Genomic DNA, 17,878 nt, shown 5'->3' on the forward strand with positions numbered 1-17,878 from the left:
TAAAACACTAATAATTTTTGGACATTATTAATTAGAAACCAATTGTATTTTTTTTAATTAAATTTTTGAATGCCCTTTTTATAATAAAATTTTTTAATTATATTAAAAATTATAAACTTTAATTTTTTAACAAACTAAAATATCTTTATAATTAATGTTCAAGAAAACAAAACAACCCTTAAAGATTAATTTAAAAAAAATTCTAAAATACCATGATACGATTAATTCATATTGTTTAACTGTATTGAAAATAAAAAATTTGAATATAATTTAAAAAAATACTCTTATAATTTATATTTAGAATACTAAAATATCCTTTAATCATTAGTAAAAAAAAGACTAAATTATTTTTTTTAGGATTAATTAAAATTGTTTGATTATATTAGAAATTAGAATATAAAAAATATTTAATTATTTTAAAAATGATAAATTGTAAGTTTTAAAGAAACTAAAATGCCTCTATAATTAAATTGTAAAAAACTCAAATTTTTTTATTGAATTATTAAAAAAAATATTAGTTTTACTTGAGAGAGAGAGAGAACCTACGCTATTTGTATTTTAGTTGGTAATTTCAATCTAAAATTTATTTTATTTTCTAAAATTAAATTCAAAATTTAAAAAATTCAAATCTAATTAAAAAATGGCTATAAGTCTAACAATAAATCTCTGCAAATACCTTCCTGTTGGAGGGAAATTACCATCTTATCTGATTCTGGAGCCATTAATTTATTAGTTGACCAAAAATGAACAAAACCATTAAATTACTTGTAAATTGATGCTATTCCTATTTGGTACAAGAGTAATCAATGAAAATCGTATAAATGAGAGAATGACCAATCAAGAAAGACTTGACTGTGGATGGGGAGAGAAAAATAAGGAGTGAGCAAAATCTATGGATAGCCTTGTAATATGATTAAAAAAAAAAACTAAATTTTAAACTATAAATCTTAATATAACATTAATATTCCTCTCTGAATTGTGAATTTAGTTATACTACTATTTACGTGTACCACAATTTAAACAGTTTCTATAAATTGAACAGGATGGTTGTGAAACAATAAATGAACATGTAAATTAAACTCTCATATTCTCGTTATTAAACATGTTATTTTAACTCATTTAATTAATTACAATAAAATAAATATATTAATATGTCCATATAAAAAGCTAGTTATTGTATAATTTTTATATATGTGTTAATTTATATATTATTAATATGTATTTAATATTCCAATATATTTTATATGAGTGATTAATTAGTAATTGATTTTTTTTGTATATCTAACTAACTCACATATACAATTTAATTTTTCTTAATTTATGAAAAATAAACTATTATTTTTATTTATAAAATTTTAAATAAACAAAATTAATTTTATATTCAATAAATAAACAATATGTTTTAAATTTATTAAATAAATAAATTTATTTATGTTGTAATTTCATATATACATATATAAGATAATATACTATTAATAATATTTATTTTTAACAATGAAAATTGAAAAGAACCTGAAGGGCAAGGCTTCTCCAAAAGCGCGTAGATTCCAACGGCCACAGTGGCGTGTAGAGTCTGTGAATGAAATATAATTTGTATTTTAGTTGGTAATATTAAATGATATATAATTTGATAATTTGATATGGTGAAAACTCAGATGAAGTCGACTTTAAGTGAAGTTGATATTTGATAGCCGTTAGATGAAAATTTATTCAAATAAGTCAAATAATCTAACGACTCTCAGATATCAACTGCACTTAAGTTTTCACCATTTGATATAGCTAGGTTTTTTTTCTCCTCCTTTCACCACCTCATCCTCTCTTTCTCAAGTAGCTCAGATTTATTTTAAAAATATATTATTTAAATTTGCATGTAAAAAAATAAAATATTAATTTTTAATTAAAAAAATAATAAAGAATCTTATAATAAAGTTGCTGGTTTTTTTATTTCCATTAACACAAACAAAAAAAAAGAAAGAAGAAAACCAGCGACAAATAATATTTGAAGGTAATAGTTGAAGACTTGAAGATACCTCTTTTTGACTAACGCATCAAGTTGCATTCATAATTTGAAGTAATCGTACAACTCCAACTCACTTTAAATCACGCTTTCATAAACAGAAAAAGAAAAAAGAATGGAGTAAGTATGATGTTGAGACTTATGTAGTAAAGTGATGTGATGGATTTAATTTCAGCATTCTCCATTTCATAAACATACATTCCGGCAAATCACACCTTTACCTTTCTTTCCTAACAGAATGAGTCCCTCCTACTCCCTTTCTTTACCTTTCTTTCATAATCGACAGAGATCGTACCTCATTCTCAGCGCCCCTTACCGTCTCGGGCTATTTCGCCCTTAGCTGTTGCTGAAGGGCCTGCCTTCGAGCAGCAAGCCGGGCCTCTGTCGGGCCCGCTCTTGGTCACGAGCCGAATCCATTGAGCGGTGAGTTTACTCTCTTCATCACTCTTGCTTCTTTCACACTCTTAGCAACCATGTCTTTGCTCTCAGATCTCATCTCCGAATCCCACACCGGCACCCAGAAGATCATTGCTGAATACATATGGTTCGCTTTTTTCATTTTCTTCTTCTTGCTTGATTTTATGGGATCAAACATCATTCATCCTACACATAAAAACCAGAGACTTTCCCTTTTACTTCTTTAATGCTTTTCATGTGGTGGAAAACAGGATTGGTGTGGATCTGCCTTCGACATCAGAAGCAAAGCAAGGGTAATCTTTTTAGTTTCAATTTTGTGTTGCTTAAGTGTGAAAAGCTATCAATTTTCATGGTGATTCTTTTGATTTCTGAAAATTGACCTTAATTTCTTTTTCTGTTTCAATAAAAACACAGATCCTTCAAAACTGCCAAAATGGAACTATCATGGTTCTAGCACTCGTCAAGCTCCTGCTGAAGATAGTGAAGTCATCCTATAGTATGATCCATTACCCTTCTTTTTTTAAATTTAAATTTATTTCAACTTTAGATTTTAGATTTTCTTTCTTTGTTTGCTTGTCATGTGTATGCAAGTCAGAATTTTGGAGGACTAAAAACTAAAAAACAAATATATACTTTACTTTTCTATTTACACTCCTATCTTTCCGTTGATATTTCATTTTCACAAGAAACTCATGAGTGGGGTTTGCTTTTTGTGTTGAACAAGCGAGCCCACAAGCTATCTTCAAGGACCCATTCAGGAGGGGAGAAAATATTCTTGTAAGTCTCTTTTTTTTCCATTTCTAAATAATGCTGGTTTCAATTATTGGGTCAACTTTTCATTAACCTTGTGGTTGAAAGATAAAATAAATAAAAATTGTATATTTTTTAGGTTATTTGTGATGCATACACCCCAGCTAGAGAGCCAATCCCTACAAACAAGAAACACAATGCTGCCAAGCTCTTCAGTCACCCTTATGTAGCCCCTGAGGAACCATGGTATATATAGTTTGCAATTTAATTTCCAGTATTTTTATTTTTAAATTTTGTTAAAAAAAAATAGATGTGAAAATAAAAAATATTAATTTATTATTTTTACTATTTTTTCTTTCGCAAAATTTAAAAAACAAAAACTAAAAATGGCATGAAATATTAAATTCCCATGCAACTTCAGTAATATTTTCATTTTAAGTTCTTGAAACCCTTTTTAGATAGAAAAATGATAAGGTACATAGATCAATAATCACAAACATAGGGACACTTAGTTTTTTTTCTAGTGCAATGAGAAGTAGCTTCACAAAGTATTAAATGGCTTGAAGTTTTACAGGAGCCAGTTATCATTGCTAGTTCGTAGACTTGCAGTCTTTCTCACATAGTAATAATCAATTTTTTTTCCTATTTCCGTGGGAAGGGGTAGGATCATAGTAATTAAACAACATTAAATACTACTTGAGAGCCAATGAAAAACATTAAATTTTTTGTACCAAAGATCAAAGTGTATTTTTTGGTTCACAATTGCCATGCTATTTGTTATATGTAAAATTTTTTGCTTTGATATAACTTAAATAATTGTTTTAAAGATTATTTTTGAGGGAAAAAAACATTTGTTTTATCTCAGGATTTAACAAAAGTTTTAGTTTTTTATCTTTATAAGGTAAATAAATTCAAATATTCAATTTTAGGGTTATACGTATTTTCTATTTTCATGCAAAGTTCTTTTTCCCATGCTATTTCATGTTAAGTTATTTTTGGAAAGGGTACATGTTGAGCAAGCGCATATATGGCGCGTGGAAAACACATTTTCCACTCTCTCTCTTCTTGTATTGTAGACTATAAAATTCCCTTCCTCAGAACCCCACTGCTCGCTCTTCTCTTTTCTTCTCCAAGGGGCAAGTTTCTCCGAAGCTTGAGAGGAACCATCATAGAAGAAACACAGAGAGTACCTTAGAAACAAAGCAGAAGGAGTCTTTTGCTGGCATTGAAACAGCACGCACAGCAAGTGTTTGTTGGTTTGATACAAAGGTTATTATTTAACTCTTCAAACATCACTGCTCTCCCTTCCCCTTTTTGCTTCTTTTTCATTTGTTGGCTCCCTTCATTCTTCTTCACTGTTTTAGGATGGAGGATGTGATTAAATTGTTGCTTAAAGTTTAGCTTTTTCATCGTATGAAACAGTGTTCTTTGTTTTTTTTTTGATAATTTCAAGTGGCCAATTTCAATTTTAGTTGCTGATTCATCTTATAATATAACTATAAGATGCCTAGAATTTCGTGGATAAACTACAAGTCTGAACTTTAATGCATCTTTAGATCTTGCCATTGTTATTCTTTTTCAACTCTTGCTTCCTATTTGTTCTTGTTAGCAACCACTTTTTGACACCTTTTATGGTAGGCATACATATATATAAGGGACTTTGTGTATGAAGAACAAAAAGAAGAAAAATTCCCTACTCTATTAAAGTCCTCGATTTGTGTGTTAAAGCATTTTGCTTTTCTTTTTAATAGTGTGTTCACATGAACATGTTTACCATTATAACCATCATCTTTGTTAACTTTATTATTATTTATCATTGACTCCTTGTGAATCATACTATTGCATATTTTGGTACACTTTTGAACTGAACACATTTCACAATTGTTCATCTTGAGTTTCAGATATTGGTGACACTTTTTGTACATGGAATCGGTGAATCCATCGGCGGTGACCCCAAGCAAGAATTTGGCCCGGAATTTCGCCAAGGTTCTTCATCTTAGAGCACTGATTGGGATTACGCCGGTTGATGGTTTGAAGGATGTTATATCTGATGCGAATCTCAAGGATGACGGAAACATTGGCAAGGGGACAATAAATCGGTCGCAGACGTTCAACAAAGATGGTGTCATCTGCATGGTGGGAAATTAAAACGGTGAGTGAAGTCAGTAGGAATGCAAGTGCTTCTGAAGTAAAGAAAGCATATTATGGGGTAGGTTTTGCTTTACCAATGTGAATATAAATGTATCTAGATAGCAGAATATGAATTTTGTTTTTTAAACAAACATGTAGCCTATTTCCGAGCTAAAAGTTTCAGACACGTATCCTGGTCAAGTGGGATCATGCCATTTTTTTTGGTTTATGTTTGTCAATTTCATGTCTTCTCCATGTGTTAAGGAAACTGTTCATTATCTATAGGCTCTAGATGCATTTGGGAGATATTTTATGCAAGGGAAAGGAAGGTGTTGAGAGGGTTAGGAATAGGGTCCCAAGCCACTGGGAACAGTAATTTTGGTAACCCCAAGTCTTGGGGGGGGGGGGGGGGTCAAGAGGAGACTGGATGTTGTTAGCTATTTAATTTTACTCTTTAATCTTCATTGATACATAAAAATACATATAAAAGTTGGAAAATAAAACTATACCCTATTGAATTCTACTCATTTAAAGGCTGGGACAACCAATGATATATAACTCTATTCTTCCCCTTTCCCTTCTATTCAATTAATGACAACTCCAATCCTAAAATATACAGACAGGAGACAAGATAGAAGAAAAGTTGTCTTTGTTTTTGTTCCTACTGTCCCTAGTCTTTTGGTGGACAGAGAATTGGGAATATTTTGTCCCACACCTGAGACGTTTTGTTTATTTATATGTTTGTCTCCTTTTCCAAACAGATTTATGTTTCTTGGTGTTTTTGTGTTTTTATCCTAAGAGAGTTATCTAATGGGCCCTAAGTAGATACTTGAGCCATCTCCCTAGGGGCACCACTTGAAAATAATAGTGAAATTTGTTTGTCATGTTGCTCATGCATTTTGTTAAGTATGCACTCACTTATCTATTTTATAATATGCATATATGCTTTTCACTTTTTGATGTCTAAATTTTACAGTCTATTTATATTTATGATTTCTTTGTCAGAATGTGCTCCGCCATGTACTCTTTTAATGTCTGCTCATGTTCTATGGCAATACTATTGTCAGTTTGTGAATGATGTTTTGGTTCCCTTCACCTTTCCTTTTCTCTTTACATCAATTCTTCAAGCATGTTCGATAAGCATGAATTATTTGTCTTGAAAAATTTCATCATTTTACCTTTATTTCTGCTGTGTCTTGAATTCTCCTCATGTTCTGCAGCTTGCAAAGAAGCTCCATCCGGACACAAACAAAGATGATCCTGAAGCTGAAAAGAAGTTTCAATGGCATATGAGGTTTACCTTTTTTTTTTTTTAAATTTCTTGTTACCATCCTGACTACAGAGTTTTTGATCACATGACTAATGAAATGAGAACTAATTTCCTGACCTTTGCTTCCCTTCTTTTGGCAATTCGTTAGGTTTTGAAGGATGAAGAGAAGCGTCAACAGTATGATGAGGTATTACCTCTTTCCAGATATCTCTTTTGGCTCCTTTGAACTTTTTTGAATCATATACCGTATTGGGAAAAACTGTAGGATATATTATTGATTTTTGTTGAGTAATAACAGTATTAGTATTACAAAGAAATACTGGGGTGTTCTGTGGTGCACAAGAAGCTCATGTATTGATGTATAGATATTTGACAAAACAGATGGTTGGGATGGTGGGGAAACAATTCACATGTTTCTTTTCAGAGTATTGTTATTGTCTCTTATTTATATGCTTTAACTCTCATTATGTAGGTTGGTCATGATGCTTATGTAAACCAACAAAGCACTGGTTTTGGAGATAGCAGTGGATTTAATCCGTTTGAGCAGATATTCCGTGATCATGTAATTCGTTATTAGTTTGTCCCCTCATTTTAACCAATCATTAAAGAAATATAAATATCTCTGAATTATTTATATACCCCATGTTTGATATCTAATTTGGTTTCGTTTAATTCTCTTGCGATTTCTTCAATGATGACTTGTGATCAGGATTTTGTCAAGAACTTTTTTCATCAGAATATTGGTGGAGAGGATGTCAAGGTTCTGTTTTTCTTCATATTTGGATGTCTTTATTATATGCTAAGGAATTTCTTGAGGAAATGCGTCCAAATGTGTTTTTTTTATTATTTTATTTTTTACTTTTTATTCAGACTTTTGTGGAATTATCATTTATGGAAGCCGTCATGGGATGTACCTAAACTATTACATATGAAACAGATGTGCGTTGCCAAACTTGTGGTATGTGCATCAACACACTAATTTTTATACAGGATTTTTTTCCCCTTGTAACCACTTTATTCACCACCATAGTTTGTAAAGCTAGTGCACTTGTCACAGATTCTCTCAACATTTGCAGGTGGGAGTGGTATTCCTCCTGGTACAAAACCTGAAACCTGTAAACGCTGTAAAGGGATAGGAATGGTATGTACCATTTTGAAATTTGAATTTAACTTTCTTCAATCATGTTATAAGTTTAAATAATTTCCTGTTAAACCGATTGTTTCGATATGCATGTCCAGACATATGTACAAGCTGGCATATTTAGGATGGAGAATACATGTGGTACATGTAAGGGAATGGGCAAAATTGTAAAGGTATGATGTAAACAATGTGTTTAGATCAATTCTATTACTTTTAGTACATTGTAGTATCTAAGGGTTCAGATATGATGTACTTAGCTGTGATTCATGTAACTTGCTTATAGTTGATCTTATTTTCTTATAGTTCCTCCTTAATTTTATTAATAAATCATGTGATGAATCACACTAAGTTTACCACATGCTGCATTAGTTGTTTTCTGGAAAAATTATTAAAATCTTGTTTTCATATTGGCATCAGAATTTCTGCAAGTCATGCAAAGGTGCAAAAGTAATTAAAGGAACAAAGTCTGTCAAATTGGATATTGCACCTGGTAAGCATTATTGTTTGGAAGTTTTGGATTTAGTTAAGTAAATCCTGTTCCTTTGGCATACAAAGTTACAATGTCAAATGAAAAAGCTTCTCTCATTCTTGGGATTCTCCTCTTAATTGTTCTAGCCACTTGTATTATAGTCCCACTGTCTACTGAGCTTCATAATTTATAGTCAATTACCTATCAATGTATGTCACTCTACCTCTTATTCTATTTCTATCTAGATAATTTTTTGAAGTTTATCCGAATGCATGATTGTTAATATATATATTTATAGGAAGGATGAAAGATCACTCCATTGCATATTACTTCATGCTGTTCAGCTTAAATTGTGTGAAGAGATCAAAGCCATTATATGAGATAATATTAAAATTAACATATACACAGAAAAGTAACTATTAATTTTTAGCAAAGTTTAAAAATTTAGAACATAGTTTGGAATAATCTGAATAAATGTGGATTTTATCATGCCTTTCTATTAAAATCAAGTTTGCCATAGATGCTGGTAAATGGACAGTCGTGAGTAGATGCTATTCACGATGCAATGATGCATTTCATTCTTGTTGATTCATTTTCCTTAGTTCTTATATGAAAAGGTGAAGGTTCTACATATTTATACATTTGCAGGGATGGACAACAATGAAACCCTAAAAATATGTAGAAGTGGTGGTGTAGATCCTGATGGGGATCACCCTGGTGATCTTTATGTTACTCTCAAGGTAAAAGACTTATTCTCTTAAGGGGTTTTTTGTGAGTTGGGAGTTTGGAGGGAAGGGAAGGGAAATGGAGGGCTTGCGGTGTAAAATTTACAAGCCTTCCCTTTTCCTCCGTTCCCTTCCAAAACTCAACTCAGAACTTAAATGGCTTGAAGAACAGTGTTCTTTTCCTTTAAGCTTTAATATCTCTTTATAAAGCCAATATTTTTTTCTCTCTTTTACTACTTGCAGGTCCGAGAAGATCCTGTCTTTCGTCGAGAAGGATCCGATATTCATGTAAAATGCTGTTTTAAGTATTACTCAGGTAATGCGCCTTAAAATACAAATGCGGTGCCGATTTCTGGTTGAGGTTTTGCATCAATTAACTTATGCGTGTATTTAAGTAGTGGCTTAAGTTTGAAGTAAATGGGGAGCAAATTGGTTGGTTCTTCAGTTTACAAAATTTTTGAATAAGATGCCCCTTTCTAATATGCTTTTCTTCTATTGATTTTTTTTTTTTTTCTCTTGGATGATTTTGTTTTTCTCCTCCATAGACATGTTATATTTTAGGATCAGGTGTAATGGTTTGTTCACCTATCAGGTTGCAGGGAATATATTTTCACCTAATTGTGATCCATTTTAGGAACTATCAATTAAGATTTCCATAATACGGATTTATTTATTTATTTATTATTATCATTATTATTTTGTGAGAGGAATTAATTTAATTTGTAACTATCAGGGAGCATTCATTGACTGACATATTTTGTGATTTTAATATGTGAAATATGGTTTGCTTCCTTTACAAAAGTGATCAATTGGTTCTGTATTAGATTATTTTCTCCCAACGCTATTACAGCAAAGAATAACATTTGTGTTCTTGAAGAAGGGCATAATAAACTGTTGTGCTTCAAATTTCATCTGTATTTTTCCACTGAATGCTAGACTTGAGTCCCTGATGCTCAACCATAAGTGTGTTGCCCTTGTATATGTTTGGAGGTTTTAGAGATAAGGGAATAGAAACAAAGGGATGGGAAAAGGTCAGCTTCCCTGTGCTTGAATTTTGATAAGGAAATAATGTGAAATTTTTTAGAGTTAAGTATCAAAGATCTACATAACCTTTATAGGAAGTTTCATTTTTTGGATTAAAATAGGAAATGGCTAGACTTTAGAATTATTTTTCCATAGGCAATCTCCAATTTTCTGGGAACAAGGTGCCTGAACAAAGATAAAAGGGGAATGATCCTTGCCACAGTCCGTTTTCTTCAATATTTTTATAAGAGGAATGCTAGGGGGCCAGCAATTTTTGTGATTTGTAGCCATCAAATAGCCATCAATGATGGTTTTAATGGTGTAAGATTGGTGTGAGATTTCATCCAATGGCTCACTTTTCTTTGCTGGTTACATGCTGGCCAGAATTTAACAAAGTTGCTGTCCCCCTAGACTTTTTCTTTTTATAAACTCACCATTCCCCATATAAAGGATAGTTTCCCTTCCCTTGCCTTTTCTGCCAATCTGAGGTTTGCATTTGTGCACCCCTTTTCTTCCCCTTCTTTCTTCTGCAGAAAATAGGCAAGGAATGCTTATTTTATGACGGCCCGCTAAGCCACATAATCTAGAAAGTCCATTGTGTGACAAATTCATACGTAATTATATTCCTAAGATGACAAACGTTGTCTGTTTGATCAACTTGAAAACTTGTTGATTTTCAATACAAACAAGCATACATAAAATCATTTTTATATTGTTCCTTTGCTAGTTTCAGTATTAAATATAGCTGCTACTAAATCTGAGCTTGGACTTGTGCTTCAAGATTCTATTTGATAGTGGGAAGGACCCTGTTTTGGGGAAGAGAAATGACCCAAAGGAAATGTAGATATGTGATTGTTTCTTTGATATTTATAGAAATCATGAAATGGCTATTAACAAAAAAATTCAGAAGAAATAATCACAAATTCTTTGGTTTATATCTTTGTGAATGCAGATTGGTCTTCAAGGTGAAGACTTGGTCTGGAACCCACAATCAAACTTACCCTCAGAATCAGGAAGCTCTGGTAAAACCTTTAGATTAGGGCAGTAGTCTAGATTCAGACGTCTAAGCCCCGGGAGTTCATTGATATTTATTGGAACCTTTACAAAATTGTTACGTGATAAATCCAAATCCGTCAAAGACACTAGGTTGCCAAGGTTGAAAGACCACGACTCTTGAGATGTGACAAAACACCCCGCTAATCCCAGAGTATCCAATGAGGTCAGACTAGACAGAGAATGCAAAGACTGAACCACATTTGGGCAGAAAGAAAGATTCAAATTTTGGGTCTTTCTTTCTGCCCAAATGTGGTTCAGTCTTTGCATTCTCTGTCTAGTCTGACCTCATTGGATACTCTGGGATTAGCGGGGTGTTTTGTCACATCTCAAGAGTCGTGGTCTTTCAACCTTGGCAACCTAGTGTCTTTGACGGATTTGGATTTATCACGTAACAATTTTGTAAAGGTTCCAATAAATATCAATGAACTCCCGGGGCTTAGACGTCTGAATCTAGACTACTGCCCTAATCTAAAGGTTTTACCAGAGCTTCCGTCAAGTATGACAGTTATATGCACATGGTTGTGAATCACTGGATACATTGCCTTCGAATGTGTGTTGTGGCATTGCACCATCAGCTATCCATGATTCTGATGGGCTCTTGCAAAAGTGGGTCGCACAGAATGAAGGGGAGGAAATTCGGAAATGGATCCTCTCAATCTTTTAACTGCGGCGCATGGAACTAAAAATTCTCAGCATTTCATCCTTTGCTTGAGGTAATGAGTGGTTGAGTGAAAGCTTATATATATATTAAAGCAGCCCGCTACACAAGCATCTTACGAAACAAAGGGTGTAATGTGACAGCTTAACCTGATAATTGCATTAGTGGTTGATACCACACCACAGTTTGAACCTTTGACATAGGAGACAACTCAATAGTTGCTCCAAAGCTTTTCTCCATATATATTACATTGACAGAGTTAAGTTTTTTTTCTTATATTATTTTTTGTATGTGATTTGCAAAGCTTGTTTATGCTGTGGATAGGATGTGGCTAGTAGAGTTATTGCAGAGGGGCTGCTGCCAGAGCAAACACCGGTCTCCAACGTTATGACATGCACTCCTATATTTGTCACTTCTGATACACTCGCCATCGAAGCTCTTCAGAAGATGGTCCAAGGTTAGTCCCTTATAGTTTCTTTATCCTTAGTATTGGGCGTTAGACAATGGTTTAAAGTTCCAGAGGAAGTTGCTAGAAATTAGAAAATGCTACTGATGCCTACCACAATTTCTGTTACTGGCTTAGCTGCTGACATTCAAAGCCATATTTAAGTTTCCAAAACTAGGATAATCTTTGTGGTGGTTTTGGCTTTTTGCTGTTCCTAGAATGAATTAGTTTCTTATAGACCTTTAGATTCATCATGGTAATTGTATATTATCAATTGCAATTAAGTCTCTACCTTTTATGGAACACTTTGAGGTACACCACTCTTATGGCCATTTGATTTTGTCTCAGAAGTAAGAACTAAGTATAAATTTTGTTAATGTTTACTGAGGATGTAATCAATCTTTATGGTTTTGGAATTTGGTTGTTCATTAAGTGTGATATTTCTTACATGGGAGTACAAAAAATATACACCCTAGGATATGGACTATATGAATGAGAATGACTATCTAGTATCTAGTATTTATTATCCTTTGCACTATTATTTGCATCAATATTTTGGTTGCTATTTGACAATAATTGTACACATGAAAAGGGTTTCATATGTTAGCTTTGACAATGACTGTAGACAATTAGATATAATGTTTTTGTTATTACTTATTAACATATTCCAAAGTCAGTCAGGTTCCATTTGCTAGTGTAGTGTTGCTTGGTCAAAAGAAGTTATTTCAGATGTTAGGTTGGTAAGAGGGTATGCTTTTTAAATGTGAGCATAGTTGTTTTCTTTGTTACATCTTTTAGGAGCCATGTCTGAAGTGTCTAGTAGGAGCAATAGTAAATAGGTAAGACGTGATGATCCATTGCAGTGGCATATCTAAGCCATAGAATTGGATGATAGCTTATTGGCTTCAAACTGATAACATTTCATAAAATTTGCTGACATGGATTGAAAAATTGATTAACTATTTTTTCCATTTGGCAATTCTTGCTGTCACTTAAATTAATCAATTTTCTGTCCTAAAGTCATGTGGTCTAGTCCTCCCTGCTCCTCGTAAGTCGTATCGTGGATCTCAGTATGTTTTCTTACTATTTGTGTATCCTTGATTTTGATGATCATGCAATATATGAGTAAGGATTTCATTAGTTTCTCACATCTTGTTTGCTGGAGTCATGATATGCAAAGCAATCTGTTGAGGGAGATATAAATTGATTTCTCAAACTGAATAGGTAAATTCAGGCACCTGCCTATTGTGGAAAATGGTGAAGTCATTGCCATGCTGGATATCACCAAATGTCTATACGATGCCATATCTAGGATGGAGAAGGCAGCTCAGCAAGGGAGTGCCATTGCAGCTGCAGTTGAGGGGGTGGAGTTGCAAAGGGGTAGTAATGGATCTGGTTGGTAACTATACATACATCTTTTATTACTAGTTGTATATGAATTCTTCGATTCATTTTGCTTGCTGCAATGTATTCCCTTGGGTTTTTTTTTGGTGAGTTTGGAGTTGGAGGGGGAAGAAAATGGAGGACTTGTAGTATAAAATTTACGCTACAAGCCTTCCCTTCTCCACTTCACTTAATGTTTATAGGAGAACTGCCACCGTTGAATTTGTAGTTGTATTGTTGATCTTTTTTTTTTTTTGAATATGGAATTTATCTTTCTGATTTACTAGTTAGATGATTTGATTATTTAGAACTGTTTGCTGTTTTCTTTATTATGTTTAGCAAGTTCTCTCTCTCAAGATGTACTTCCTCATTCCCCACTATTTTTTTCCAAGTAAAATATATTTTCGACATTTACAACTCAATCATCAACTTTAACCATTGATTATGTTTATATAAATATTTTTTTTCCTGCCTCAAAATTTGTTTCATTGGTTATCACTTATCATGGTTTTTGAAATTTGATTTTTTTTTTTGTTAGTTCTACTTCCTAATCTTATTTTTATGCTTCTTATAGTGATTTTAAAAGTGTTGAATGTTCTCCTTCTATCTCTTTTTTCTATAATAATGGTAATTTTCTGTTTCAATTATCATCATTTTTTCAGCTGCAAGTGCTTTCATTGAAACATTGAGGGAGCGCATGTTTTAAGCCTTCCTTGTCAACTATAGTTGGTGAAAATTCAAAGTAATCTCCGCATCATTGTTCTTTGTGCTTTTACAGATTTCTAAGAAATGTTTATTTGCTCACATATAATAGTCTTACAACATTCTGTAGCATTGTGTTTCCAGGGTTGCTATTGTATCATCATCAGATCCTGTCCAAGTAGCTGCAAAAAAGATGCGGGAATTGCGTGTCAATTCAGCTGTAATTGCAAATGAAACCAAGCTTCAAGGGATACTTACGTAAGATCCTTTTTTGAGGATTTGTTCTCCTTGAATGCGATATAAGAAATGGATTTTTGATAAGCTTTATTTTATTTTATTTTATTTTATTTTTTGCATAGTAGTAGCTTTATTGTCCTTCCATATATTAGAACTGGATTTTTGACTTCTTTGAATTTAGTTATTTAGCTTTTTACATGATGATCTATTTCTTATCTTTTCATAACAATATATTGTTCTGTAAATATCACATACAGTTCCAAGGACATCCTTATGCGTGTTGTGGCTCAAAATCTTGCTCCTGAGACCACTCCAGCAGAAAAGGTTGTTCTGTTTTCTTTGGGTTTAAAGTAACTAACTAACTATACTGAAAGTTCTGTCACAAAAAAAAAAAACTATAATAAAAGTGGTTAATTCTAAGATACTATTTCCTCAAGCTGATGGGTACACATTGCTCGGGGAGCTGCTTTGCTTTTCTTCATTATTCCCTTCGTCACTTATTTTTTGTTAGGTAATGACTTCAAACCCTGAACATGCATCATTAGAGACAACAATTCTTGATGCACTCCATATGATGCATGATGGGAAGTTCTTACATCTTCCAGTGGTGGACAAAGGTAACTTCGCTTTTTCAAATGCATACATAATCTCTCTACTCTTTTTCTGGCATTGAGTATTATGTTTTTTGCAGACGGCAACATTGCTGCTTGTTTGGATGTTTTGCAAATAACAACTGCTGCAATTTCTCTGGTAAATTTTAGGTTTTAAATACTCGTAAAATGTTGAATAATGGACTACTCTGTTATCAAGCATCAATTTTAACTCCTTAGCTTTTAACTTTTGAAGAAATTTTTTTCTACCCTCTACTTGGATGGCATATCTTGTAACTTTTCCCGCTGAAAGGATTATTCTGGAATTTGTCTTAAATTCTTCAAATTTTGTCTTTCTTTTTTGTTCCTAATTAAATGATAAAAGTTGTCTGCATATATTATCCAACTGTGTTTTCCGTAGTCACTGAATTTGATTGAAGGAATTGAAGTATTGATAAAGTATTTGTGCCTTCTAGATGCAATGATATTCATGTATATGATTGTTTCCATCTATATCTGGACTATTGCTGAATGTTAGCTGTTACCCTTCCCCGAATGATCAGAATATTGCTGCAAGTTAGCTTTTCATTATTCTTCGTGCATATTTTCTTGATAATTCTTTTTGCAACTGTTGGCTATGTACTTACCTGACATACAGTGAATATTGCTTATTAAGCTTTGTATACACCTTTGTATCTAAATTTGCTATTATCGTGCAGATTGTGGTGTCTTGTTATTAAGCTATTTATATGTAATTTGTAGGTTGAAAGTAGCTCTGGAACTGTTAATGATGTGGCAAACTCAATTATGCAAAAATTTTGGGACTCAGCTTTAGCGCTAGAGCCACCAGATGATTATGACACTCAGAGGTTCTTTGGTTGTAGCTATTTTACTTCAGTATACAATTTGTTTTGGCCATTTAACAAGCATTTATGTTTGGTCGCAGTGAAGCTTCCGGGATAATGAATTCAGATGGAGCAGATACTGCGAAGTCTACATACCAATCTGTAGGTCATGGAAATTCGTTTATTTTTAAATTTGAGGATCCTAATGGTCGAGTGCATCGAGTCACCTGTGGTGAGTGACATCTTGGAAAAGCATTGCTTGTACATCATTTGTCTTATCGAAAATTAGCCTTCAGCTTCTTGTGGATAAACGTTAATGTTGTAATTTTTCTTTCCTACCTATTCTTTTATTCTTGGAAAAACTTTGTATCACCTCTCCCTTTTCTGTAGGAGCAGAAAATCTAGATGAACTTGTATCTGCTATCATGGAAAGGGTCAGTAATAATGACAGATCACGTCCCGTAATTTTGGTATGTCTTCTTCTAGTTCAGTTCTCTTCCTTTTGATTGTAAGCTCATGTATTCATTATGTTGCCCCTTTTTTCTTTCCTTCTAGTATGATGATGATGAAGGTGATAAAATTGTTATTGCAAACGATAGTGATCTCGTATCTGCTGTCAGCTATGCTCGATCTGCAGGACTGAAGGTGAAGATTCTGCTTTTACAAGCTATTGTCTCGGTTTCCATGGTTTAATTCTTATTTGGTGTATGCATTTAAGCATCTTTATATTTCAGGCCTTGAAGTTGGATTTGGAGTTTACAGATTCAGCTAAACCCGTGACACCAGAGTCTGCAATAGCCATGACCACAACCACAGCTACAAGACGGAAAACAGGTGGTGGCATGTTGTCCATTCGCTCGAGTATTTTTGCAGGTGCTGTTGTTCTAACGAGCATTGGCGTGGTGGCTTACTTGAAGCGCTCAAATCAGTGATTTCTTCACCAGTTGGAAAACACAACAGGCAGTAAAAATCATACTGGATAAACTCCTTAGCTTTATTGTCACTTAAATCTTCATTCATTGCAGCAAGGTGATGTGAAAGTTCTCCTCTATATTTTGTAGTTGTTTTAGCCAATGCTTGTGAGGGTTGTTTGGTTTTGCATATATTTTTAAGAGATATGTTACGTGTACATATTAAGTGTCAGACATTGTGTCGACTCATTTCTCGTAGATGGGATGTGAGACGGCACAACATTTAACACGTAATACGTTACATGGAACACTTTTCTATTTCTGACTCCAATGTAATTGTTAGTTACCTGTTACCACTTCTGCTTGCAAGTGAAAATATGTAAAAGATAAAACCGTGGCATGAATACTCAAATGTCATGGTATTCAACACTTGCAATTCCTGAAATATGTGAACTATCATCATTGAGGATTATAATTATCATCCAAGTTTTGTGATCCACTTTGGTGTATTACCATGTAATGTTGGCAGAGTTTTTCGTTCATTTTTTTTTCTCCAGTTATAGAATATGCAATGGTAGATCTTAAAAAAAAAGTAGCTTGCACACACTAAGTATAAATAAATATTTTTTATTTATCAAATGAAGTGCTTCTGTCCAAAAAACTATATCAAATGAGGTCTTAATTTTTTTATTTATTTTTATGACGCATAATTCTAAAAAGAAGAATGTTAGAGGGTTATTAGAATTTATTATTTTTGGCTCTCAGTTAACCATTAATATTTAAAAGTATGGAATAAAATATGTTGTTGGATTACTAAACTAAAAAATAAACTAAAATAATTATGTTGATGGACAAGTAAGTCAAAAATAATAAATTTTGATAATTTTTTAATATTTCTCTTTTTAAAAATACCAATAAGACTCGAGTTAAAAACTTTAAATAAGAATAGTTTAGCTGCCATCGTTATAAAGATGAATTTTAACAATAGGAATAGAATTTAAGTTTATTTAGAATAATAATAGTATTTTAAAACACTATTTAAAAAGTGAGGATAAAAACTAAAATTTATTCAAAATATTAAAAATTAAATTAACTCAAAATAGATATTA

At 32.7% G+C, this 17,878-nt stretch overlaps 2 pseudogenes across 2 annotated transcripts; both read left to right on the forward strand.

Moving 5' to 3' along the window:
• Positions 1-2,060: 2,060 nt before the first annotated feature.
• LOC107611490 (chaperone protein dnaJ GFA2, mitochondrial-like) lies at positions 2,061-12,113 on the forward strand (annotated as a pseudogene). The gene is made up of 21 exons (XR_015896701.1): positions 2,061-2,440; positions 2,507-2,561; positions 2,686-2,727; positions 2,849-2,930; positions 3,163-3,211; positions 3,324-3,430; positions 4,261-4,453; positions 5,086-5,393; positions 6,535-6,608; positions 6,733-6,771; positions 7,057-7,146; positions 7,294-7,344; positions 7,455-7,542; positions 7,661-7,725; positions 7,824-7,898; positions 8,143-8,215; positions 8,843-8,934; positions 9,163-9,235; positions 10,895-10,946; positions 11,480-11,711; positions 11,981-12,113. The product of XR_015896701.1 is annotated as a chaperone protein dnaJ GFA2, mitochondrial-like (transcript).
• LOC107611488 (CBS domain-containing protein CBSCBSPB3-like) lies at positions 11,179-17,273 on the forward strand (annotated as a pseudogene). The gene is made up of 14 exons (XR_015895835.1): positions 11,179-11,494; positions 11,692-11,711; positions 11,981-12,113; positions 13,326-13,496; positions 14,147-14,226; positions 14,331-14,444; positions 14,681-14,747; positions 14,935-15,040; positions 15,115-15,173; positions 15,776-15,882; positions 15,960-16,090; positions 16,249-16,328; positions 16,414-16,503; positions 16,593-17,273. The product of XR_015895835.1 is annotated as a CBS domain-containing protein CBSCBSPB3-like (transcript).
• The last annotated feature ends 605 nt before the right edge of the window (positions 17,274-17,878 follow it).

The sequence above is a fragment of the Arachis ipaensis genome, chromosome B8 (assembly GCF_059453495.1).
Source record: "Arachis ipaensis isolate K30076 ecotype BB chromosome B8, ASM5945349v1, whole genome shotgun sequence".
NCBI lineage: Eukaryota > Viridiplantae > Streptophyta > Magnoliopsida > Fabales > Fabaceae > Arachis > Arachis ipaensis.